The sequence below is a fragment of the Camponotus vicinus genome, unplaced genomic scaffold (genome assembly GCF_025532165.1).
Source record: "Camponotus vicinus isolate PSW18456_S1 unplaced genomic scaffold, iyCamVici1.0 SCAF_8, whole genome shotgun sequence".
Taxonomy (NCBI): domain Eukaryota; kingdom Metazoa; phylum Arthropoda; class Insecta; order Hymenoptera; family Formicidae; genus Camponotus; species Camponotus vicinus.
In genome coordinates this window covers 11,115,898-11,142,096 of record NW_028141980.1, presented here as the reverse complement: position 1 = coordinate 11,142,096, position 26,199 = coordinate 11,115,898, and the positions used below count along the sequence as shown (strand labels likewise).

At 44.5% G+C, this 26,199-nt stretch overlaps 2 long non-coding RNA genes across 9 annotated transcripts in view; one reads left to right on the top strand and one right to left on the bottom strand.

The window, feature by feature from the left end:
* LOC145976065 (uncharacterized) overlaps positions 1-26,199 on the top strand; it is a 204,189-nt gene that overhangs the window by 92,109 nt on the left and 85,881 nt on the right. The gene's annotated exons all lie outside the window — the stretch shown is intronic.
* The window catches only part of LOC145976067 (uncharacterized), a 143,215-nt gene that overhangs the window by 82,914 nt on the left and 34,102 nt on the right, over positions 1-26,199 (bottom strand). For all 4 annotated transcript variants that reach the window (XR_014440176.1, XR_014440177.1, XR_014440179.1 and 1 more), the window contains exon 2: positions 16,728-16,813. This is a non-coding gene — a long non-coding RNA (uncharacterized LOC145976067). The remainder of the gene's footprint in view (positions 1-16,727; positions 16,814-26,199) is intronic.

Here is a 26,199-nt window from a genome sequence, read left to right as displayed (position 1 = left end):
AAGCATCTTTATTATTAGCCATTTTGCTATCCCTGAGCACGCGAAATTCTAGCCCTATCATTTGTGATCTTTAAACTTTTCCCATTTGAAAACTATTATAGCCTCGACATTTTCGTATTGAAATGTTACAAAGAATTTGTCATTAAAATATTTCGCGAATTTAGGAACACCCTGTATATATAAATTTCAAGAACACAAGGTATTGATTTTTTAGTTTTATCTAATGAAAATAATTTTCAGAATTTTATTTTGAGAAATATAGTAATGTGAGGTTACTCGCGCCAACCGGATATTAATACAATGAAATCAGCCTATGGCATAAACCGTAAACCACGCACCTTGCGATACGACGTCATTGGCCTCTAACGGGATCGAGAATTTCCACGGGAAGCCTGATAGTCGGTCGTACTCAAAATGCTCGATTTACACCGTGGAGGCGTAAAATAGACTTTTATAACTGGTACGCATTTGCTCATTCTCGTAGTCTTTTCTTAATGAAGCTGTTAATCGTCGGCGCTCGATTCCCACGAAACGAGTTCTGTCTTCCCACATAAAATCTGCGTTCGCCCTTGCACGATTTCATTTCCGAATCATCTTATTTAATTAAACACAAAATAATAACTGTGTGTACTCGACTGATTATCTCTTTGCGCATGAATATTATCGTGTTAGAAATTAAAACAAATTATTAATTCTATATTTATTATCTGCATTTTTATATCTTTCATAAAATTAGCTCCTCACTTAATGGCACAGAACGTGCGCTATTTTATTTTTAATGTAAGAGACGTGCGAAGATGTGATTGAAGGGAACAGTGTTATTTTCTTCACTCCTTTTTCGCGCGTCGTAATCGAAAATTACTGCGGCGCGCCAAATTTACCGTGTGCCAAAGCGATCCGCTAATGCCTCTCTCTTAATGAAGCCATCCATCCTCGACGTGCAGGTAGCCCGGCGTACAGCTGTCGATCGATGGTCCGTTTTCCACGGCCATAATGGACCGTGGCCGACCACCGCGGGTCGTAAAGCGAGCGTAAGGCCGTCAGTAAAGTAAGTAGGTACCGCCGTGCGTGTCACGCGCGTTATAAGAATGCGATAAGACGCGTGACACGCCATCGCGTCCCGCTTGCAGACAATACGAAATCCGTCGTCGGCGTTCCGTTCCATTCTGAGAGACATCGCCGCGCCATTGTGTCGGCCTGATGTTCGATGATACCATACTTGAAGAAGAGGCCTCGGGTCGGCCTGTCTTGTGACCTTATTCCACTAAAATATACGCGACATGCATGTCAATTGTGTATCGTGTTCTCCGTCCAAGTTATTTGATGTTCCAATTTTTAGCGGATCGAAAACATCACCAATTCCAATTAAAAACAATTATAAATTTTAATTGGAGCATCTTTATGCGGAAAAATATCGCGGCTGGCTCATTTTTAATCATAAGCACGAGCTCGTATATCTGTCATTTCGCTAATTATTCTCCACGATTAAAATGACCATTATGTAGTAACCGGTATATGATATCGCTATAACAGGTAAAGTACGAGTTTATAAGCGAGATTAAACCGAATAAGTGATATTCCCAAGGGAACAATCATATCCACAACTAAAGACGTGTTAATAATTTTTTTTCAAAAATGGCTAACTATCGCAGATGTTGTAGAGGATGACCTTTTCAAGCCGGAAGCGAATTTATAAGACTGGTTTCGTCACAGTTATGTTTCTCTTATTCAGCCCGTATCAAAGATATAAGGCTTCTTCTCAGTCTCTATCGCAGTTACTGATGACGTCTCGTCAGGCATCGGGACAATAAAGATTATCTCGATGGTCGAGGGTGTAAGAATGGGTGTTACCTCGTTACACGGTACCCCGTTGTACCTACTTTACACAGTCGCGCTCGCACGTTCCCTCGTACAAACTCACACAAACACACAAGCATACGAGTATATATACGGTCTTATTATCGCACCGGTGCAATTAAAGAAGGAAGCCTAGAAATTAGCGGGTGGCGGACGTAGGTAAGTATAGAGTCCGTTGCGGTACGAGCCAGTGGCACCAACCACGAGAACCAAGGGGGATGGCTGGTTGAATCTACGAGGAAGGAGAGAGAAAGAAGCGAAATTGCGAGCGAGAGAAAGAGAAAGGGAGAGAGACAAGGAGAAGGAGAGGGAGAGCGAAACTCTTGAATATGCATGGGCCAAACGGAACGGGACGAGGACGAGATAAGGGCCGACTTATTTTTCCTGCCTTTCATTTTGTACCATCCTTATTTTATTTTGGCGCTAACTGCTACCGCTACCCGCTACTCCACCGGAGATGGCCCCCGTTTCTTCCTCTCCTCTCCCCCTCCCCTTTCTCCTCTCTTTCCTGGTCCCGTACGCAAAGCCGTCTTGCAACTTGAAATTCTCTCATCATTACTCGATATCGCGTACCATTTTATCTAAAGAGTCGAAGGCGGTGACCGCGCAATGGCGCGTTGAATTTTTTGACATTTAATTGTTCGTCGTTACGCACCGAGAAGGAAACCTGCGCACGCAAAAAAAAGTTTAATTGTTGCGATTAATCTATATTAATCACGATATAGCGGTACAAGAGATACAGATCAAACAACTTGATTTTTTAAGTCGTCTTTTTGAAGCATTCGTTTATCTTAAGCGTTGTGGTATCGATTACTCGGATCATTTTTTTGTAAAGAGAGAATATTATATATATAAGAATATTATATAATATTCTTGAAGTATAAAAAATGAATTATCTCAAACAAATTGAAACAAATAACTAAAGACATGTCGAGATGAGCATTTATGAATGATACACAGTAAAAAATTGTGCATCTACATGTTAAAATTTTCTATTACCACGTTTTGATTAGTTACTTTAATGTAAAATTAACATACGACTTATATGTTATTGTTTTTATAACGTTTTCATGTGTTACATTTATGTCAACTTTATAACTTAACACTTTGTACATGTCTCTTAGAAATGAAATATCATTTTGAGTATTTTTAATATAATCATTTCAAACAATCAACATGTCTCAAAGTCAGTTTAATATTCTAAGAAAAGTTAAAGTGAATCTTGAAAAATAATCTTGAACTTTGACATACAAAATAATCAAATTTACTAAAATCAAAAATGTTTCTATTATAAATAATTTAAGTTAAAATAATTACTATTATATGTTAATGTTCTATCAACATTTCTTACGAATTATTGTAACTATTTTTTCATGTAATTTTTAATTAATTTGTATGTTATTTTTACATTACATTCAAAGTCACAATAAGAAAAATAAATGTAAAATATTGTCAATTATTTAACATTTTTAGTTTGTCAATAAGTAACATACGACGATTGAGTTATTTTAACTTAAAATTTAGAATGGACTTTCTGTGACATGTGAAAAATGTTATAATTAACATTTTTTTACTGTGTAGACATTTCCCAATTACAGAAATCGGCGATAAAAGTTTATAAAAATTTATGGGAATGTGAAATTATTTCTCGGTAAGATGATTAAATCCGCGGAATTCCAGCTCGTTAAAAGAGATTGCTTTTTCGTGACTTTATGGGTGTTTCCCTGAAACACCAGCAGCATTCTGAACAATTATTCCCAGTGAATTTCAGGGGCGGGCTAGAACACTAATGGGACATTAAATAAAAATATTCATTGGTGCCCGAAATGCTCGGGTATCGCACGGTTTACTGTTTTATGGAGCTTAATTGTCGGAGAAACAGGGCGTTACGTCGGGATATTTATTTTATAACTCATTTATTAAGAGACGATGGGATCCTTTGCTTCTCGTCTCGAACATTTAACCATTCTGGTAATATAGGCTTTAACTCGTTAAATATTATGTTAAGCGATTGAGTAGAAAAAAATTCACATGTATAATCATGAAAAAAAGATCGGATCGCGGATATTAAAATAAAAATGCTATAAATTCTTTAGATTATAATTACTAGTTCATATTATATGTACCATCACGTATTTAAATTTAATTATATCATAATTGACATATGATAGGAATCGAATAATCGATTGGACGTATGTGGAGTAATCGATACGAGATTATTTTCGCACCGCGAGTAACCTCGGACAATTTGTAGCATAATTTTACATAGAGGTTTTTGCATAATACATTCGAAGGAAGGAAGTCATGTGCAGTTGCAATATGCAAAATAATGAATTTTCGAATTATACTTATGCTAGTTTGCAGCGGTAAATGTGATCGTAGCCTTATACCGTCATCATACCGGTCCACCTGCTCCTTGACTTATGGCATTCGATAATCCCCTGAGAGGATGGTCGGCATAAAAGTACGCTTTGGATGTCAGATAATGTTGGATTATTGTTGGAGTTCTCATTGTATTCGCAACTAGCGGATGCAGTAGTCACAATTGCACATGCTTTTTTCGACCGCCCTCACCTGCTTCGATGATTCAATGCGTACATACAATATAGTACCGCAAATAGATTATTTAGCGATGGAAGATCGTCTTCCAATCGTCTTAAAGCTAAATAAAATTTATAACGCACGATTTATCTATTTTTTTACAGAAAAAATGTACAAGTATGTGTATGTAATAATAATTCATTTTCGCGTATGATATATTCTTTTTAATATTGATGGAAAAGATTCTTAAGAAAAAAAGAAAGAATTTGCATATTATATAAACTTTGTTTTATCGTAATAATATACTTATATAATATCATCGTAAATGATCATTATGTAAATGAAAATAATTAGATATGAACATAATCGAATGATAGTAACAAGTCTACGAACCTATTAATTATTATTAACGTAAAGTTACTCTAGTAAGAAAACCCATGTTTCATTAATGTCATTTATGATTATTTGATAAATGACAGCTGTTATGCCATCAACGCGATTACTGATAATGTTTGCCCCTATTACTTTAATCTTCATAAATGACTCGCATGATGGTAATAATTACGAGTTACTGTTACAAATTATTAGGCAAATAAAGTAAAAGTTAATTAATTATCGGAAATAGATATGATTATCAGCAAGTTTCACTTGTTAGTGGCAAATTTAAAATATTGAAACCCCTTTTTACATTAAAATAAAAAAAGGACGCAATATATGAACGTAACGACAGTTCTAATTAATTTGAAGCGACAGATGGTCTAATAACAGTCTGCTGACCGGTAATTATACTCCGTAATAGGTTTCCATCGCGCCAAATTATCTTCCAAATCATCTTGGCAAGCGACTAGAGTTTGTTGAGGAACAAACAAAGTGCTGGCGCGTTGCGCAAGCTTCGCGATAGGAGCGGAGAGGAGAGACGGTGGAATATCAGCGCGCACACACACGGGAAAGGCAACCCTTGGAGCGCGGCAGGAAGGAAACGCGAAATAAATATAGCGCGGCGCAGAGAGCGCGCGGCGAGCTTGGGAAGCGGCGTGGGCGACGGGGAGGGTCCGCGCCGGGGACTGGAACTGGACGGCAGTCCGGCCAGAAAGATACATATTTTTAAATATTTTAGTCACGGTCCGCAATCGCCTCGTCACGCAGCCTTGCCACCTACTGCCTGCTATACCCATTACGTACCTACTACTTACCAGGTACGTGCCTGGGCATCGCCGCGGGTACGCCGCGCGTTTCTGGCTTCCTCGTAACCCGTTGCGGTTCTCTCTCTCTCTCTCTCTCTTTCTCTCTCTATCTGTCCATCTCCTTCTCTCTCTTCCTCCAGTTCCTTTGTGACTATCCGGTGTGTAGGTAACTATGGCGCGCAACACGCGAGTTCTCTGTTCGCCGACCGAGCGTGTGCGTGCGTTCCGCGTGTATATCGCCGTATCGCGCGACTCCACGTTCACGCGAGAGCTTTTACTGGTCGAAACGCTTCGGCTGCGCCGGGAAATGTAACCGCCGCAACCGTCTCTACCGCTGTCGCAATGTCCTCGATGGCTGACGTTGAAGATGGAGAACGGACGTTAGCGCTTCCCTATCGCCTTACCTCAAACTGTCATGGAAGTTAGCTGTTTTTGGAAAGAGATCGAGCTCGACGCGAAAAATTATTGCAGAAGAATCGATCGAAAATGCCTTTTATCATTCTCGTGTAATGATATTTTTTTCAAACCGAAGACTCTTGTGCGAAATGAAATAAATATTTCCCTTATATATATATATATATATATATATATATATATATATATATATATATATATATATATATTCACACTTTGATTTAAATTAGAAGTACAATTTGCTAAAAATATTTTATCGAATAAAATTTATTAATATTTTTAGAATTTATAGATATATAAACTATCATGTTATTATTATTATTATTATTATATCATATTATTATTCTTATTAGATGCAATATTTCGGGTTATTTTTATAGGAAAAAAAACAAATGTTCTATCGCTGATGTCTTTATACTGAGTATTTTTATCTTGGCCTTAAATAATCTTATTATAATATTGTGCACCAATTATTATGGACAGCGGTCTCGTGCATTATTCATCATGCGCATACATATTGCATGCTCTTTTATCTATTACTTTTCAATTATCGTGACAAGACAATGCTGCTTGTGTTGTGTTATTATTAGCTCGATATCTCGAACGATATTTTGGCAACGTTATTTAAAGCGCATGTTTGTTTTTGAAACAATCCGCTTTTGTACCGTACATGCTACATTCCGTATTCGTTTTTAGTAGAACACCGGATGTCCTCGAATCGTCATCTTCACCGGACATTGTGTCCATAAAGGCATAATAATACGATTCTTTTGTCTTGCCGCTTTGAATGCTATTTTTGTGTTCAATTTTTTGCAGAATTTCTTTCTCTAAATATAATCATCTAAACATTTTATTTTCTTAATGTGAATAAATATGATATTAAGATTTACGTCCTCTAAATCGATTCTCTGAACATGATTTAATAAATTACGGTAGAAAAGGCGTTAATAATGTTAAATTAAATGTCGCGAGGTAAATATAAATATCGATGGCTGTGTCAGATCTTTATTAAATCGCGCGTTAATTCCAATTTGCGAAGCTGAACAAAGTAATTTCGCGCGAACGTTAACGCAACTCGGAGACAGTTCCGAGAGCTCGACGAGCTTAGCGAGGATCAGCGCGAAAGATCGAGCGACGAGGAAAAGGTTTTCACGGATGGAAAGTGAAAATCCCCGCCAAGGTGGAAGCGGATTCGTCCTTAAGTACGCGGGATCTCGCGCGGATTCGAGAAGCACGGTGACTAGAAAGAGCGGTGGCCTGACACGAATTTAACGAGTAGACGCGTCATTAAGGGGGTGTTGGATATACGGGGCCGTAAGCCGAACGGGGGTGGGGGCGAGAGGCTTGCGGGAGGAGGGGTACGGGAGCAAGCTGCGGTGGAAATGAAGGCGCACCGTGCCTGGAAAAATGCGAGCCTCCGTCTCCCCGCATACATTTCCATACATCAACCTATCTAGCTACAGTTGGTGCGAGCGCGATGGCGACGCGGCGAGTGAAGGAGAGTCTGTGGATAAGGGGACCAACGGAATAAATCCAACTAATTAGACGAGAAAAACCGCGGATTAATTACCCGTCGCCTTTGCCTCTTCCTCCTGGCCGCCTCTTCGCCATCCTTCGCCCGAGACTCTTGCATCCTTCCGGCTGGTAAACAATTTTTCATTCCACGTTTGACGTCGCGACTCATCCCTCTGGCCTCGTACGTCGATTATCGTCGTTGTATAAAGTTTCCGATGCCGTAGGAGAGATTATCTGATCAATTGTATTTAAATGTAAAAGTGTAAGGAAGATACCATTTCGATTTTATCCAATCTTTGATAATCAGTTTGGTTTAAGAAGTTCTCCCCTCGTGTATATCTTTTGCAAAATGCTGATCTGCCGAATAAAAGGCTCGCGTTACGCTCTCTCGCAAGGCAAATACTGGAACGAAAGCAAAAGTAGGAGGATGACAGAGGCGCGAGGCTTACCGGGGAGTCTTTATAGCGGGTCTACAGTTGTATACACACGTACACAGGCGTACACACACTCCCGTGCACAGCTATGGAAGCTTTCTCGCGACGCGGAGTGTTTGCGAGCCTTTCGAAAGCTCTCGGCTTCGAGCGAGTCCGTGCTGGGGGATGGCGGTGGAAACGGAAGGATAGAAGGCTGAAATGCAGATTTCGCGCGACTCTCGAGCCTCGAAAGCACCTCAACCTCCCCCGCTTACGCTCTCGTGCCTTCAGCTCCTCCCTTACTACTACGGTTCACCTTTTCCCTATCCTCGATCTTTGGCATCCAGCGTTTCTCATCTTCCCGGCACTCGTGTCTTCGTGCCTCTTACCGCGGTCCTGCCTCTCGTTTCCTGTGTGCCCGGCCCTCCGATTTACTTAGCGCTTAGACTCACTTTAGGACTTCTATAGTATCGCCGAAAGGGATATCCGTCGGTGACCGACTTGGATACTTCACTGATATCGCTTGATATTTCAATGTTTCGATTGCTGATAATCAGCGTTATAGTATTTAATATTTCTCATTAAAGCTACTTAATATAAATTAATGCAATACTTTATAATCGATTTTTTTATATATTTTATATTATTGTATTAATTTTTTATACATCGTCTCCTATTTTGAAATATTGCACATGTAGACATTTCTATACTGTATATAATTAAAATTTTACCATACGTTTCGACTTCATAAATTTTACAAAGGAGACGTTAAAATACGAGTACCTTTCCACTCCCGCGAGATTGTCTTAGGCGACATAAATTCACCCCGAGATTTCTGTCAAACTATGCCGGAGAACAGAGCCTGGCGCATCCCGCGCGTTCTCCCGGATATATCTGAGAGTCTAATAATTCATTTTATGGAAATATCGCCGGGAAAGCCCGGTCAGAGGACACGGCGCGATCGGTGCCGAGGCGCTGGCGAGGGGGAGGAAGGAGAATGTCGAAGAAGCCGAGGGGAGGAGAGGCAGCATATTTTTCCCTGAAATTTAGCGTGGCCGATTTCGAGCCAATAAATCAAACTGACCGGTCACGGGGATAGATCTCCATATCGAAATTCCTTAGCATATAGAGTGCAAGCTTGCGTAACCCCTCGGACTTGGTCCGAGTCGGAGTTACTTTAGATCGAGGGAGACGTTAGTCGCCCCGTCTGCTTCCTCAGCGAGTCGCTGTATCCTTCACGACTCGCGGAGATGACGGTCCACCGAAGCCTGGCTCGCTATTTTATGAGGTAGCTTTTCTGTATGGAGATGGCTGGCAGCGGCGACGGCGACTGGTTGACTGAATAAAAATTACGGAATATGTTGCATATAAAGTAAGTGAAAAACAGACCGAGATGATGAATTACCGCGGGAACAAGAGGGGGTGGCGAAGATAACGCCCAACGCCATCGATCACGGGCCATGGCCAGCAATGACGCGACCTCTTTTCTCCTCACCTCTGACTGCCGCCTCTCCTTTTCGTGTCGCGGATGAGATTATCGTCTACTTCCTCCTCACCGGATCTCTCACCCGATACACAGAGGCTCTATCAATTTCTTACTTCCTCCCAGAAGCTAACACGCCGCGGGTTCAAATGACGCGTGGTTAAACAAAGAGCTCCTCGGCGTTATTAATGGAAGCTTCGCGCCTGACGCGCCTTCGGCATCGTTTAGCCTCGCTCTTATCACTTATATTTTGAAAATATCAAGAAAAAATTAGTTTTAAGATTAATAAGCTTCTAGTATCTTTTCTTCTTAAAATATAATAATAAAAAGTACAATGATATCTATAAATGTATCTATAATAATAATTCTCCAATGATGAAGTCTAACAAAACTCACAGGTGTAAATTGATAAGACAGTGATTAAATAGATAAATTAAAAGTCTCTAATGTTTCATGTATTTAGCTTAATTTCGTGGTGTTCGAGCATGTGCATGAGCCGGGTGTCTCGACCGTATCAGATAGGTCAGTCGTTTCGTTTCGGCCTTTTTCCGGTGATAGTCGTCTGGCGATGCTCGACGACGGTGACGGCGTGACGGTTACAGTCCTTTTCTTCTCTTTCTCTCTCTTTCTCTCCGTGTCACCCTCGGCAAACCACCCCGTTGCGGCGTGTAAGAGCATCTGACGCTCTGTCCCAGCAGGCTTCTGGGTTCTTTAGATCGTATCACGGAGGTCACGGTGCTTATACGCCGGTCGCTAACATTTTTTTAAGTACCGACGATAGCGTCTATTGGACACGGCCAGTGCGCGCACCGATACGATATAGTCCAACAACGACCACGACGACAACCGGTAGATAGATGTATAATACGCAAGAGTAGGAACATGAGCGTGGATGCGCATTTATCATGCGAGAGAGATAGAATCGGAGATGGAGAGAGAAGCCGCACGAACAAGCGCGTGGGTACTTGTTACTTATGGCTGCTATGGAGAATGGCACCTGTCGCGCAAGGTGCGCTACCAAACTTCTTCCTTCTTCCTTACAATAATCCGCCGTGGAAAAGAAACGGATAATTATATACCGATAATATCGAGGAAAATCGTTCCCGAGATAAACTGTCAGCCGTTGCGAAGAATCCGTCTAATTGAAAAAAAACAAGCTTGATCGAAGAAACTTGACACATTTTAAAACTGTGGAAAATCTAATAACGACACTTTTCTTCTTATATCAATTGTCAATCATCAATCAACTTGGATAGGATTGTCATAGACATCAATATTAAGCAATATTAAGTCTATTTAATCCTTAAGGAATATAAAGTCAGTGTTAGAAAAAAAATGTTCGATGATCGACTCTTAATGAGATTCAGATTTTTATTTTCGGTGACGTTGAAATATCTATGTAATGTTTATATGAAAGGAAAGGTGGACATTGGTTCTCCGGCTGCGTGTGCGTGAAAGTGTAAGTTTGGCTTACGCGGGCCCAGTGCAGGTGAACGTTTGCCGCGCGGAGCAGGTGGACCAACGATCTTCGGGGCCAGAACGAACCGACACGGCTGACCTCGGATATCGGTAAGATCCAGACGAGACTTCTTGCAGCTGCGCTTTACAGTCTCGCGTGTGCGCGCGGCTTTATACAAAGGCCATAATCGGGCATAACGTCAACACGGGATAATTAACAGTCGAATCTGGTAAAAAAATCAATTACCTCTCAATATTGAATATTTCGAAAGAATATTTGCGTACCTGGAGATACCTCGAGCTTCGACATCTGTCTTGGTATTTAAATGATTTTTATTATCTCACTTTGAATATCGTAAATTAAATCTTCCGAATGTAATAAAAATTTTTGCGATATCTGATGCGACAATAAATGCGCAAACGATATTTGCTACTTATATATCTGAATATTTCAATGTTCTTAAGATAAAACAATCGCATTTATTGCGAGCCACAGATTACAAAGTACTTTGCAGGTGTGATTTAAAAAAAAGACATTTCCTGCTCCGTCTTAATTCATTATCAGACGATGTCGGAGTGGAATAAACTCGCCGAATAAACTCGCGGTGGAGAGCTCGCACATTCGGCCGTGTTATCGCGAGGTCAAGACCTAGAATACGACCTCAGGATAAGGTCCTGCGAGCTTTCCCGAGATCCCTGCATTACCACGTGGGTATCCGCGCCCACGAAAAGAGAAAGGGTGGTGGAGGGTGGAAGGGGCTCGGCATCGGGGATACGAACCCCGGGTGGCAAGTAGATCCCTGCAACGGGCTTGCGCGACCAAAGTTCCCTCCTCGTTCGAGCTTTCGCGCGGTAAAGCGCGGCGCTTCGCATCCCGGCGACTTCCGGCAGCTGGCCTCTCTACAGGCTTTTCCCGGAACTACAGTTCCGGTGAGAACTGCAGACGTTCGTATCGCGACGTGCCGCAAGGGCGATCTCCTCTTTATCGGCGCCCTCGGGAGCGCGTCTCCTCGACACCCCTCGTGTTTTTTCTTCCCCTCCGGCACAGGTAGACGAGAGGACCTGAGAGGGCGGTAGAGAGGGAGGAGACGAAGGAGTCGTCGACCGGGCATCGTCATAAGGAGATATCGCGCGAGATACACGGACGCGCTGTCACGGCTGGCGCACCGCGCGGTCTAACGCGGCGGCAACGTGTGCCGCTGTCATACCAATTAATCGCCGGGAGATTCTTATCGCCATGGGATGTTTTCAGTCACTTCGGCTCTCTCCCCCCCTGCCTTCGTTCGCCTTCCCTCCTCCCTCCCTCCCCGAGATCGCTCTGTCGCGCTCATCGCGCAGATCGCGCCGCGTGTATACGCACGCTTTCCGGTCTTAATTTATGAAAATCGCACGACGCACGGTCGTAGAAACTCTTGGGGCTCTTTGAGAAAGCTGAAAGCTGCGAAAGTTCCTTCAAAAGCTCGTGCGCGCGGCAAGTTTGTCGCTCGATAGCTCGCGGATCGATTTGATGTCATAACCACGTCCGCTGACGTGACGATGGCTTCGCTAAGCGATATACTGTGGGTGACTTTAGTAAGAAATATCGCTTTTATATTTTGCTGTGGGAACTTTGTTACTTCGTAGTCCCGGGAAATTTATGCAATGGAAAGAGACGAAAGAATTAAATGGAAGAATGATAATTATAAATCTTTGGCGAAGATAAAATAATTATATCCTATTTCTTCTCCCGCTGATAATAATCTTTTGGTAAAACTCACAAGCTAGGGAGATAATTCTTGATTTAATACGAAACTTTGCCGAGTGACTGAAAGTTAAGTCTGCAAAATGGAAATTAGCTGTTGGTAGAATGAGGTCAATTGTACAGTATAAATGTTACGTTCCAAAGTTGCAGCTATAACTCAACGTTCTTTTCCTCCTTGGACGAGTAAATTTTGGGGAAGGTCTCGAAGAGAGGACTGAGGCGCCTCTCTCATTTCGGCTGACGCCGTATCGTCCGATCCGTGGGAACATTGTTTTGTATTCCGCGTAGGTACCGAGAGACTCGACCTCGCGGTGTGTGAATGAAATTCAAGGCGGGTCGTCGGTCAGCCCGGTACGTCTAGGATCCCGCGTTTGTCCTTGTCCCGTTCTCGCGTGTCGTCGACGACGAGGACGCGGATCGACGCGAGCAAGAATGATACGCGCTCGCGCGCGCGGGATATGCGAGAGAACGTGGGAAGATCGCGCGAGAAAAATCGGTCGATTCGCGACGGTAGGATTCGTACATGACACCTCGACAACAGGCGATTATAAAGTCCCGCACAAAGCCGTTCTCACATATTTTCTTCTGGATACTCGGGAACATCGATCGTCGTATCTTGTTGTTCCTTCGGTGAAATTTATTGCGATTGTACATCACAATTAACCATCTACAATCGACTCTGTTGGTTCTTTCGCTTATTACGATTTCGGGAAGCCTTCGCAGACCCGATGGCTGTCGCGAGATATCATGAAAGGTAAACTAAAAGAAACGCGCGCAACTACGGTGGATGCGTAGTTTTGGCTCGCGCAAACACCGAGTGCGAGCCGATAGCGATGGAGGAGAAGGAGAGAGAGCGTGTAACCGGAGGGAAACAGAAATAGGAGCGCGCGACGGGATGGATGAGACGGGAGCGAGAGGGAGAGCATCGCGAACAAGAGGAAGCAGCGAGTGATTGATTTTTGTCGTGGCTTTGCCCGACGCTATCCGCTATATCCGCGATTGTGCAGACCCGCAGGGGATATTCCCGGCGACGACGTCGGGCGCCGCGACGCCATTCACCGATTGGCGGTTGCCATCCCCCAGGGGCGGCGCTAATCACCAGACCGTGCAGCAGCGTGAGTCTGTACTGCACTCGCCTCGAAAGCACTCTACCGTGCATCGGTGCCTCCGATGTATATACATATATACCCAACCATCGTACGTACATATATATATATGTATATATATATATATATATATATATATATATGCACGGTATATATGTACGTATAAGAGCAACCGCATCGAACACGCGTACGCATTTCACATACGCACACGCGTGCGTAACGAGAACGCACACATGCGCGTGCGAAAACGAAAGTGCGCGCGAGCGGGCAGTGTCCCCTCTCGCGTTGGAGTCCGCGAGAGAGCACATCGCGGAGTCGGGAACAGGATGTGAAGCGACGACTATGACGACGGGAAATGGAGTCGCGCGGCGATCGCTTTGTTCCCGAGCTGGAACGAGAGGGAAAGAATCTACCGGTGGCCTGTTGGAAGAGAAAGAGTCCCGTGTATCGCGGGAGACTCGCTCAATCTCCGGTTCGATCCGGGTTAGCGAACCGATAAGGCGAGCGATCGGTGGCACCGAGACTAACGCGCGGCACTAACGTTGGATCTAGCGTTAAATCTCTAGTCGGTTGGATCGAGCGCGCAATCTCGTGCAAAGTTCAACGTCGTCGTGGTATGCGCGAGGCGGCTTCAGAGACGATAAGATGCGAGATAGGACGGATGCGCGACTCTGAGAAACGTCGGAATCTAACGTCTAATCGCTCCGCGAACGTGGGAGCCGCGTGCGTTAAATAAAGGTCGTGTTATGAAGTCTCTCCGCCGACTCCGAGGTAAAACGTGACGCATGAAAACCTAGTTATTGGCTACTTGACGAGTTTTTAATTGGAATAATCATCGTGCTAACCGTCATTTCCCCATTTCTCAGCGATCACGATTATATGTTTTTGTAGAAAGACGCCGAGATTTACTCGATAAGTCGATCATCTCATTCGCGAACGCAGCGAATTGATGAAGGTCATCTCGATTGCTCTCGCGACTCGCTCGAGAAACGTCACGCTTTGAATCATTAATTCAGATTTCGCTTTCTCGTGTAGCCTTATCTCTTTTTATATTTTTCCACCAATTCTAAAAAAGGATATTGTAATAAATATTCCATTTGTGCAAAGTTCCAACGCATATTTCATAACGCAGCATGATGCTCCAACTTTGCTATTTATTAGTATGCAAATTAGTACTCCAGATTAAACAGCTTCATACAAATAGCCACCCTCTTTCCCGGTTTCCGGGATGAAACCATTGCGTACATGTTCAATATCATCATTGAACGAAAATGATTGGCGTCATGGCGCGAAATGAGCAAGAATCATCGTGGCGCGAGTTTGACGCCACAACCGTGTCTCGGACGATACGGTGAGAAGGCAGCAGCGTCGGTCGCTCGATTTTGCGGTTTTCAGTGCGGACGACAACGATCAAAACCACCGGCGTTGATTTACGAGGGTATGCCGTGGCGCGTCGCGCGGTGGAGAGAAACCTGGCGCGGATCGTAGCCGGGAATGGGGTTTAGCGATCGCGCTGGCGGCAGCCAAGGCAGGCAGCAACGATACACACCGTTCGGCGGCAATGTAGTTGATAAAGGCCGATAAATCGCGAGTAAAACGGAGTGATAATATCGCGCGACGGTGGAACGGGTGGGATCGTTGCTGTTGGAGGTGGAAGAGAACCGGAGGAGAAGACGACAATGGTAGTGGCCGTGTAGGAGGCAAGGCGGTGTGGATGAGAGGGGTCGAGGGGGAGCGACGTTTCTGCCTCGACGACGGCAGCCAGAGGGTGCGGCGGGTACAAAAGGGAAGGTGGTCGAGTCCCCGAGGTGGGGAAGTCGCGGACCCAAAGTGGGGGAGTCCGTCACGTAGGGGGATGAGAAGGGGAGAACCGGTGGAGAGGGGTACGTTTCTCGTTGTCGCTTAAGCGAGACGAAAGAGAAGCCGCCGCTGCGAGGACAACGTAGGAGGGACCAATGGACATGCGCGGGTGTACCGCGACACCACGGCGACCTTCTGGCCACCTCCAGAAACAAAATGGCTACCTTGCCTTCTGGCATCACCGAGAGATGGCGATAGAACCATGTTCATCAGCTTTGACCAGGTTTCATTCGGACTTGGTAGACAGGGAGTAGAAAAATTCTTTTTCCGATATAATAGTTAATCCTGGTACACTGGTAGGGAGAAGGTTGAGACTCGGGTCTCGTCGTGCAACGGGAGCTCTTTGAAAATGATCCACGTTGCACCTAGCGAGGAAACTTTCAAGTATACAGTCAGCGATTACTTATCTTTAGCAAGGTGTCCGCGAAATGGACGTACACGATTACGCAACCCCCGACCAACTATCAGTAGTTACTAGACAGGGTTATCAGGTTGCAGCACGACTCCCCTACGGTGTATGAATTAATATTAGATGCCGCGAAGAGAGCGCGTTTACATGTAATCACGAATGCTCCTCTGCGGAATTATATCGAGCGAAACGCCGGGGAAGCGTTATCGGAACGACCGATCGTGTGTTTGATTTACAAGATGCTCGAGAAACCATGCGCGCGCGCGCGCGCGTGTATGCACTTCACACATGCGCGTTCTCGCGTGTAACACAGCGGTAGATAGTTATTCGATACACGGCGTTAATTTGTCGAAAGCATTCGCGTCAGCGGCGCGAGAGTGAATATCATTTGAATGCATTAAGCATTCCTGCGTATATACGCGCTCTCGCGTAGTTAAGTAGCGCGCGCGTGCACGCGGCCGAGATCGCGCGCTCGCGTTCTTCGGGATCGAGAGCCATATATTTCAGACACACTGCGTCTTCCGTGTCTGATTCGAAAGATAATCGAGTCACGCTTAACACGCTTCACTTTACACGCCGGCATTTATGCGCGCTGTTACAACATAATTATGGCCCGGTGATCGTCGCGATAAAACTAATCTGCAGCGCGAACGAATTCCAATGTCAAATTTATTCCGGCGAAAAGGGTGTATAATTATTTAGTAAATTGTTTATAGCTGACACGTCCAAATTTGTCATATACGTACCTGCGAAAGAAGGAAACACGGATACGCTTTATGTACATATGATTCACGCCGTACGATGACACTTTGCGTATGATGACATATTTTTCCTGAAACGAAAGGAAAATAAATTTAATGATGGGTCTAAAAAAAGGAAGAAATTGATAAAATATTTTATACATTAACATTTTGTCCAGATCTAGTTTCTCGGTATTAAAAATTCAATCAGGAACTACTGATACATCGGTAAAAATAGCGATCTAAATTCAGCGAAATAAAATTCCCCGAGGTACAGTGAACCCCGCGGTTTCTCTTCCACGGAATAAAAATGTCAGCGCACGTCTGCTGGCAATGGTAGCGTTAGGTCGAGGAAGAAACGCGGGAGTATCTCCTCACTCCCATGCTCGTGGTTACAAGGAATCGTCTCGCAGAAATTTTCGTAAGACGGGCCTGTCGGAGACATTGATTGGCGAGCGACGAGGCGCGCGGTCGGTCCGAGCATCGGTCGCTTCAGTGTCGACTGAATGTTTTTAGGATGGTAGATAGGAGCTCTCATGCATATTCAACGGCACTCTCAACTCCTCCGTCACAGGAGGGAAAGAACCACCCCGCGCGCCCGGCACACCCCTTCGGCTCCCTATACCTCGATAGAGAGAAAGGAGATGGGATAGAGATGGAGCGACGACTGTTCGGATGTATAGACGGCTGAGCAAGAGAGAGAAAGGGAGAGAGAGAGAGAGAGAGAGAGAGAGAGAGAGAGAGAGAGAGAGTGACACGGAAAAAGGAAGACAGAGAGAGAAAGAGACAGGCAACTGACAGGGAGAGGAAAGGAGTCTGTAGGGGTGCTCACGATTTCCTTCATATTCTACGTCGGCTTTTGTCGGTGGTCGAAGATAACCAAGCAGCGACGTCTACCAACGATCCCGGATAACGATCGTGCGAGCACCAGATTACCCCAACTTCCCGAGAATTCCATAATGATTGGTGAATCGTCCTGCACTGTTTCGGACGACTTCCATCGTCATGTCGTTTCACCCGCTGTTTACGCTTTTCGTTATTAAGCTCGCGCGAATTCAGGTCAGCTTGGACAAAGACCAGGAAACTGCCGTCTCGTGACAGTTCGCTCAAAGTATCGATGATTTTTCGTCGAATCGCGACAATCTTTTGCGAAGAATCGTGCAGATTCTTAATGCGTCTAGTACCGAAATAAAACGTGAGGTTTATATCGACGGGATCGCCGCGCAACCCCGTGAATTTCGGTGAGGCATGTGAAGCGCTCGTACGTTACCGCTGTCGAGGAAGACATCCAGATCGGAGAACTAGGGTGACCTCGTATACCTTCGACTCGTGGCGGATCGCGTGGTTGCGATAGCGCGCCTTGACCTCGCATCGAGTCCGATCCTCCGATAAGATACAACAGCGAGCAGAAGCTGTGGTGCTAAAGCCCAGTGTTCTTTGTATGTCACCGTTGATGCCTGAACTCGCGATTGTCACGCAATTTCAACTGACGATAGAGATCTTAAACTCTGCGTCTGGTTTTGTAAAAATCGCACAAGTCGAGAAATGTAAAAGTTAACAAACAGTTTGTATTCATATGTTAGCTTTTTATCGATCAATACAAAGTTTTAAATTTTAGCATTGCCCTTGTGGATTTAAAAATTAATTGCAAATTAGATTTGTAATAATTTTCGATCATTATATATGAAAACTGTTTATAAATGGAATAAAATAATTTTTGCGTATAATATCTGGTTTGATCCAGATGATTTATTTTCACTACGAGACGTTTAGAATGAAAAGTCGAGGTTATCTGTGAGACGTCTGGCTAGGTGAGGGCGAGACTACTTCCGGATAATCTGATAGTTTTTCACTTGCCGGAAGATTTAACGCTTCGCGTGGGAGCCATCACAAACCAGATGTATATAAATATGGCTATTTATAAATACGACTATCCGAGAGAAAGAGATAGAAAGAGATGATCCATCGATGACATCAGCCGTTTTAGAAAACCACGAAGAAGGTTCGACTCGCGTTACGGGGACCAGCTTACGGGGAACGAAGTGTTTCGGTTACGATGGCGATAAATTTCGAACGGAGGATTTCGCGGTTGAGAACTGCGGAAGCGTCGGCTATACAGTCGACGGAGGCTGAGTCCGTGGCTTCTCCGGGGATTGATATCCCTCGTCTTCCCCTTTGATATCACCCTCGCGAGCTGGCGAGCTTCCCCGCGCCACCCCCGCCGTCGCCCTTGTTCATCCCGGTCGACACCCCCTTTGTGCGGGAAAGACAGATCGAACCACCCTGTTTACACTGCGATGCGATGATTTGCCAAATTAATTAGTCTTCCCTTGTCGCTTTCTCGCTCCGTCTTTCTCTCCTTCTCCGTCTCCTTTTGCCAGTCCTCTGCATTTCTCCTGTGGACCAGGAGGCTGCGCGTCTTCGCCTGTGCGTTGAATGGCCTCGACGTGTAAAAACCGCGAATAATCTTCGCCGCATAGAACCTGGCTTTCATTAACGGCAAGAAGGATGGGCTGCACGGTAATTTCTAACGAGGCTGCGAGCTGGTTCTCGCCGCTAGCCGCGTCGCAAAAACCTTTCTTCTGCGTCTCGGTCGTAGTGCTAAGCGTGATACCGAAACGGGATCGTTACCGCAAAAATGAAGTGACCCAATAAAAGAAGCGGAGATGCGCGAGACCAAGAGAATTTGCATTATGGATAGTTGCAAAGTTTTTTTCCAACTCATCCGCTCCTCGTCACGTTTAAAACATATCCGATGCGTTATTAATTCTATGACATATAGTATTTTTTTTTTAACAGAATTATTATCTTTTTTAAATCTGAATTTTCCGAGCATGACATTTCGAATACGAGTCATCTGCCTGTGGCACGATTATAAATTCCACAGTCTTCAAGCATCCGTATAACACTGCATCATTAGTCAATAAAGAATTGCGTGGTGTAAGATGAGACTTTGTGAACCGCGAGATATTTAATGAAGGGCCGCATCGCGGACGATGTGCGGACGATAAGCATTTTCGAGATTCCCTTTGTTGAGAGAGACTGGCGCGAAACGTGATGGAGGATGGAAGGTGCTCGTAAAACGTCGAAGAGTTTCTTTTTCGTGGTGCCTCGTCGCTCCGGGCGTCAAGGGTAGGGGCGGTGCCAGCGAAATGAAATTAAACGGATCCCTTTTTCGTCGTTGGAGCATCTCGTACAGGGTAAAAACGAGTGTGGACATCCGACACTAACCCCATGGCGACAATGGTAAATGCTAGGTGGCGATGACGGTGGTAATGATAGTGTTGCTGATATCGTTGGACGAAAAGTAACTAAAGTTCCTCATTAAGTCGCTCGACGTAGTTTCAGTACAATGCTCTACCTGGTCGCTTAATATCATCACGTTATTTTTATACCTTTATTGTCGATGATTTTTATTTTTTTATTTGACAATAAATGGCATTCTCGGGATGATTGCTACTCTGCGACGCGCAACACGATCGTACGGACAGATGTTCTCCTTTTTCATCTTCTCGTTCTCTCATTAACATATTTTACGGTCGCGTGAAATGTAACCGCGTTGCCGAGGATATTTCCAACGGCATACCGCGTACAACAATGTTTATCCGGGAGAGGCGAACGAAACAAAGATTCTCTCGGTATCTAGAATTTCGCTCGGGGCTCATTATTTATCGTCAGCCCGAGGAGGGACAACTGCGACGGCGATCAAGATACGGTAAATGCACGTAGACAAACCGAGAATGGAATATACGCGAGGAATCGAGGAAGGAAGAGGACGGCGCGAGTAATCAGACGGATAGATCGTCTTGTTTTCGCGTTCCCGAAACGAAACCTATCCTCCTCCTCGTTTTCACGTCGCCTTCTTCTTCTTCCTCTTCTTGGTCTTTAAGCGAACGACAATCGATACCTGGCGAGGCCAGGCGGCGGTGAGGCAGGCGAGAAAGAGAGCCAGCGGGGGCGAGAAAGCGAGAGGGTGGAAAGACGGAGGAAGAGGGGTGGCAGGGTGGCGCCTCATATTTTGCTCATTAGCGTCAGCATCGTCGTCAGCGTCGGGACGCCCTCACTTCGCGCGCGCGGCACAGCTAAGGGTGGAGAGGGACCATCCATCATCTTGTCCTCCGTTTCGCTCACGTTCCACTCCCCTACTCTTCCTCCTCTTACTCTTCGCTCCTCGCTCGTTTCCGATCTCTCGCAGGCGGCTCTCGCGTTCGCCCTATCGACGATCCTTGAAAACGCTCGCGACGATGAACGGCGCCGCTCTTGTCGAAACGAATAGGAAAATATATCGCTTCGACCGGTAAACCGTTGACGAGAAATTTGTACACCATTTCCACAATTCCGGCGATAGAAATATGGAAATTGTGTATTACTTTAATCGCCAGTAAGCATCATTGTAATTGCAAATTTCAAGCAGCTTGGAGAAATTTGCCGAGTAAATCATTTACCGGAACGGATTTTCGCAAAAGGCGTTCTTTACTTTCTAAAGGGAATCGTTACATTCGCGCGTTTTCGTTTCGCGATGAGACGGATCGTTAGCTATGTTTGCGAGGTGATTATGGAAATGTCGGCGCGCGTTTCGTGAATCGGTGCGAAACAACCGCGTCGAAACGCGATTCCCTCGATCGATCGGCGATTCCGCCTGCTGCGAAATGTTCGTGTATATCGATGGCTTGGCGAGGCAGTGCTATGCTATGCGGTGGTTTCTTCTCACGAGTCGAACGGCGCGAACGATGGGCGACGCGCGGTTGCGGTTACCTACCAGCAGCTACCTACTTTCGCATGAAATCCGTTTTTAGCGACAGATCGTAAAGCGATTTATGTGTACGACCGGCTGTAACGCCGATAGTAAACGATAAACGCACGCGGCAGCTCGGCTGAATTCCCGGCCCAAACCCACCGCCGCGGTTAGTTGCCGCGTAAAGGACTTTATTACTCGTACCACCTCGCGTGCCACCTAGTTACGCTTCAATAGAAAAATCATAAACAGCCCTTTTTATACGAACTCGCCCACCCTCGGCCACACGCTTTATTTAGGGAACGCCGATCTTCCTTCGAGAGACGTCGTTTTTTCTTTCATATCGCCGCTCATCGGCAATTAAATCTTTCCTTTTCAAAGACGCGAGATTAAGATTTCAGGATATAAATCATATGTTTGTGAGAAACGAGGGTATTATTACTCACGATACTTGTAGCGTAGAATCAAATTAATGTAGAATATAAAGTGTTAATTAGAGGCACGTCCTTGACACGTGCCTCTTCTTATAGTGTATGTGATCACTAATACAAAAATCGGTTATTTAATTAAAGAAATTCAGATAAAAATGTGAGCACCCATTTGACATTTAGAGAGATAGATTGTAATTTAAGTCCTTATAGAGAAGAGCGTGCTTCGCGGTTTACATCCAGCAAGAATTTTCTTTTAAGGCTGAAGGCTATATGTACAACATACTCTCTCGGGAAAATATACACGTCTCTCTCGATCTCGCTGTATTACGAAATTAAATCATTAAATTATATAATTATAAATATCTACGCGTAATGACATAATTAATAATCGCAAAGTAAATTGACGTGTACGCTTAAGATTGTTGTAATCGACGATCTCGTACATAATCATGTCGCACCCGCGTCTTTACGGACGAACGTAATTTATAGCGTTTGATTGGCGAGTAATTACCGACGATTACAGATGTTCGGCAAATGAAACGCGTCTACATCGAACGTATATAATGCATTAACATGGCGTATCGATAGATACAAGTACGTATATACAGCGCTTCGCGATCGTCTTATCGTACTTTTGCGGCTCGCCAACTTCGTCATAAATGTAGTTGGCAGTCAATGCCGTAGCCCACGCGCGACGCGATTCGCGTGGGATAATGCGCCTGTAAAACAGGTTGTTGCGTAAGGAAAATCCTAAGCATTCGCGCGAGTTGAGAGAGACGACGCTTATAAGTAAATGACACGCGCGTATTTCCAGATTTGAAGTAAATTAGCCTGCGACGCAACGCATCATGGTATGTCAAACATTAATCTTGGAATTATGAATGAGAAGCGATATCGCTTCTAATCGTAAATCCATCCGTCGATCAAATTTTATCAAATTTCTGCTTCAATCATTACGAAGCTATCAAAGAGTCGAACAATTAAATGTCACTATAGAATTGATAAATTAAATGTCATTATAAAATTATTCTGATTATATTATCTCACCTAATATAAAATATATAATAATTTAATAATAAATGTACTAATATATAATAATAAATAATAATAATAAATAATATAAATATATAATAACATAATACTAAAAGTAAAATTTTTTAAATTTTAATATTTTTTATATTTAAACAATTTTAACTCAAATTTTCATTGACATATATTTTTTATCTTTATACTTATAGAATGTTCGATTTCGCTTTTTCCCAAAGGGCGGATCGAAGTCTTCGAATCGATTGTGTCGTTCGCGTACCTACGTAAAACGACGCACACGCGTAAAGACGACCATGTGCCTGTGCATGCGTAACGGAGCGTGTCTTGCGATCGAAGTAGGCGGTCGCGTCGCTCCATCCGGTGTTCCCGACTTTCGGTACGCCGAGTAGCAGCTTTTTATACCTCTCCGCCTTTACCTGTCCCCATCTCACGTCCGTCGCTCGTCGAGTGGCCCGGAGGACAAAACATGGACCTGAATGTAAAGTCCGAAAAACCGTCGCGGACAAGCTGATTTTGTTGAAACAGAAACGGCGGCAGCCGACTGATGTTTTTATAACGACAAAATCGGACCGAGGGAAGGGAGGAACATCGAGTTTCTTGCATACAATGGCACAAAATCGCGTCTTTTTCTGTTTAACGAATGATCGATTTATAAGATATATATATATTTAAGATATATAAATTAAACGCTATTTCGATTCGCGATAAATTAACAACGATTGAATAAAATCAATTTATGAAGAAAAATTAAAAGATAAAATATTATCTCGTTCGAAACATCTAGGCCTTAATTTCCAAGACAAGTGACTATGAATTTTTATAATATTGTAATAAAATTAAATACCACTCCTCATCACTTTAGATCCCCGAGGACTCCCTGATTCGCGAGGGAAATCGATGCGATATCTGTGCTCTCGCGAATACACCGAGTTCTAGCGCGTTGCGTTCCGATCATCGCCCGTGTCGATCACATGCGTACGAGATTCGGCATAGACATGGAACGAGACAAAAAAACGGCAAAACGACGGGACGGCGAAAGGCGGCGACAGACGAAGGGGTGCGCTGCGAGAAGGGGAGGTTGTCGGCCTCTCTCTCTCTCTCTCTCTCTCTCTCTCTCTTTCACCCCCTTTTTCTCTCTCTTGTGTAATGCCCACTAGGAGAACGAACAGTGACAGAACGAGATGGAGTGACTGAAGGGGAAGAGGGGATGCATGCGTTGGAATGGGACACATACCCCTTCGTGCTTTCCCCCGTGTTACGCGGAAGAGGGGGCGTACAGACACGGTGCCCATGGAAACGCGCAAGCGCCTTTTGCCAAAGACCCTCGGCCCTTCGACAAGTTTCCATCTCTCTCTTTCTCTTTCTCTCTCTCACTTTCTCATTCTCTTTGTCATTTCTCTCTCACTCTCCCTCCATCGCGCACCCTTACGTTCCCCCGCTCTACCTGTCTCTTTTCCCTCCGCCCTCCCGTCCTCTCGCTATCTATCTGCCCGTCTATCTGTCTTCGTCTTCATCGTTTCTCATCCGACTCCCTGCCCTCCTCCCTCGCCCTCATGGCCGCCTACTCTCCGTAATACGCACTAAACACCCCATAGGCCGCGTGTAGGCTTTATGGGGGGTGCACGCGCGTGTTTACCCTTCGGGCGCAATACCGCCCAGGCGTTTCGGCGCCGATAATGCCTTGGATCTCGCCTTGAAGAGAAGAAACAACGCCATGACGTCGATCGGAATAACGCTCGACTTGCGATCGGGCGCCTGCCCGTCCGAATGTCCAAAAGTTATCGATGCATCTCGCATTTTACCAGTTGCATGTATTCGCGGATTCCATTCAGGAAAGCGTTCAACGTCGATTTAGAGCATGATAATATAACACTCGCATGAAACAATAAGTGCAATAATCTCTTTCTATTTTTTTTCCTGGACGATATATATATATATGTGTGTGTGTGTGTGTGTGTGTGTGTGTGTGTGTGTGTGTGTGTGTGTGTGTGTGTGTGTGTGTGTGTGTGTGTGTGTGTGTGTGTTTCTTATTTAGATGAAATGATTTCGATCAAAAATTTCAATAAAAATTTTTGCCATTGATCTAGTTATTTTTGCTGTATTTTTGAATTAACCAATTCATTTGAATAATTAATTATGTTTAATTAAATAAATATTATAAAAATATAACTGCGCGAGTCCCTCGAAAATTAAAATAAAAGAGATTGTTACTATCGCAATACTTGGAATCAGAATCAATTCATTGATTTTTCTTTTCTATCGATTTAGAAATCGAGCAAAAAATAATAGAAAGTTAGGATCCAGAAATCCATACTAGGCTATAGATAAATGTATCTGATGTCTAGTATCATGTCTTATCGCGAAAAAAATTTATCAGCAGCGCGGAAATTTGAATTGGCCAAAAATTTGACGCTAAAAATAAGCAAAGTCGTGGTATGTTTCGCCGCAGACGATCGTCGATCGAGAGATACCGAAAGGTGAACGTCTCGCGGAGAAACTCGTGGCGCGAGCGAGCGTGTGTGCGAGCGTTTGACGGGCGTTTACGGGCGGCGAATGCGTACGAAGCGTGCGTGAACAATGCCGAAGAATCTAGGTGCCACGGGGCACCGTAGCACGTAAGCGAGATAGACCCATAAAAATGCTAATTCCTATCGACCGACCGGGGCGCGCGACGGGCCGGGAGGCTGCCGCCATCGCCACCGCTCACTTGCATGCCATTAGCCCACAGACCTCGACAAACGTAACTCGGTGTTACATCGACGATGTGCTCTCTCTCTCTTTCTCTCTCTTGTTCTCATCATTTTACCTTCGAATGGTTAAAATTAAAATTTTATCCCGCTAATTGAAATCGATGGATTCGAAATATCACCGATGTATCATTGACAAAGTCGCCAAACTTTTTTGGGAGAAGGGAGAGGGGGAGGATGAAAGCCGACGACAAGCACGACAACGACAGAAGCGAGACTAATCTCCGTTACGAGCGTCGTGGATCGGATCCATCAATCTAGATTATAATTAATTGATAGCGGGAGCCATCCCTGTGCCTCCCCCCTGCGGTGGGTGGCAGCCACATCGGCCGTCTTCCTATACGCCAAGGCCTGGCAGTGTATTGCACACCGGGTATTAGGGGGTGCACAGGGGTGACTGTCGGTCTGTCTGTTGTCGACTCTTTATCGCGCCCTCGGTGAGTCGTCTTATGCATCTTTCATGAGGCAACCATCCAAGGGGTCCACGCCATTCGCCCCGTAGTAGTACGTAACCCGTA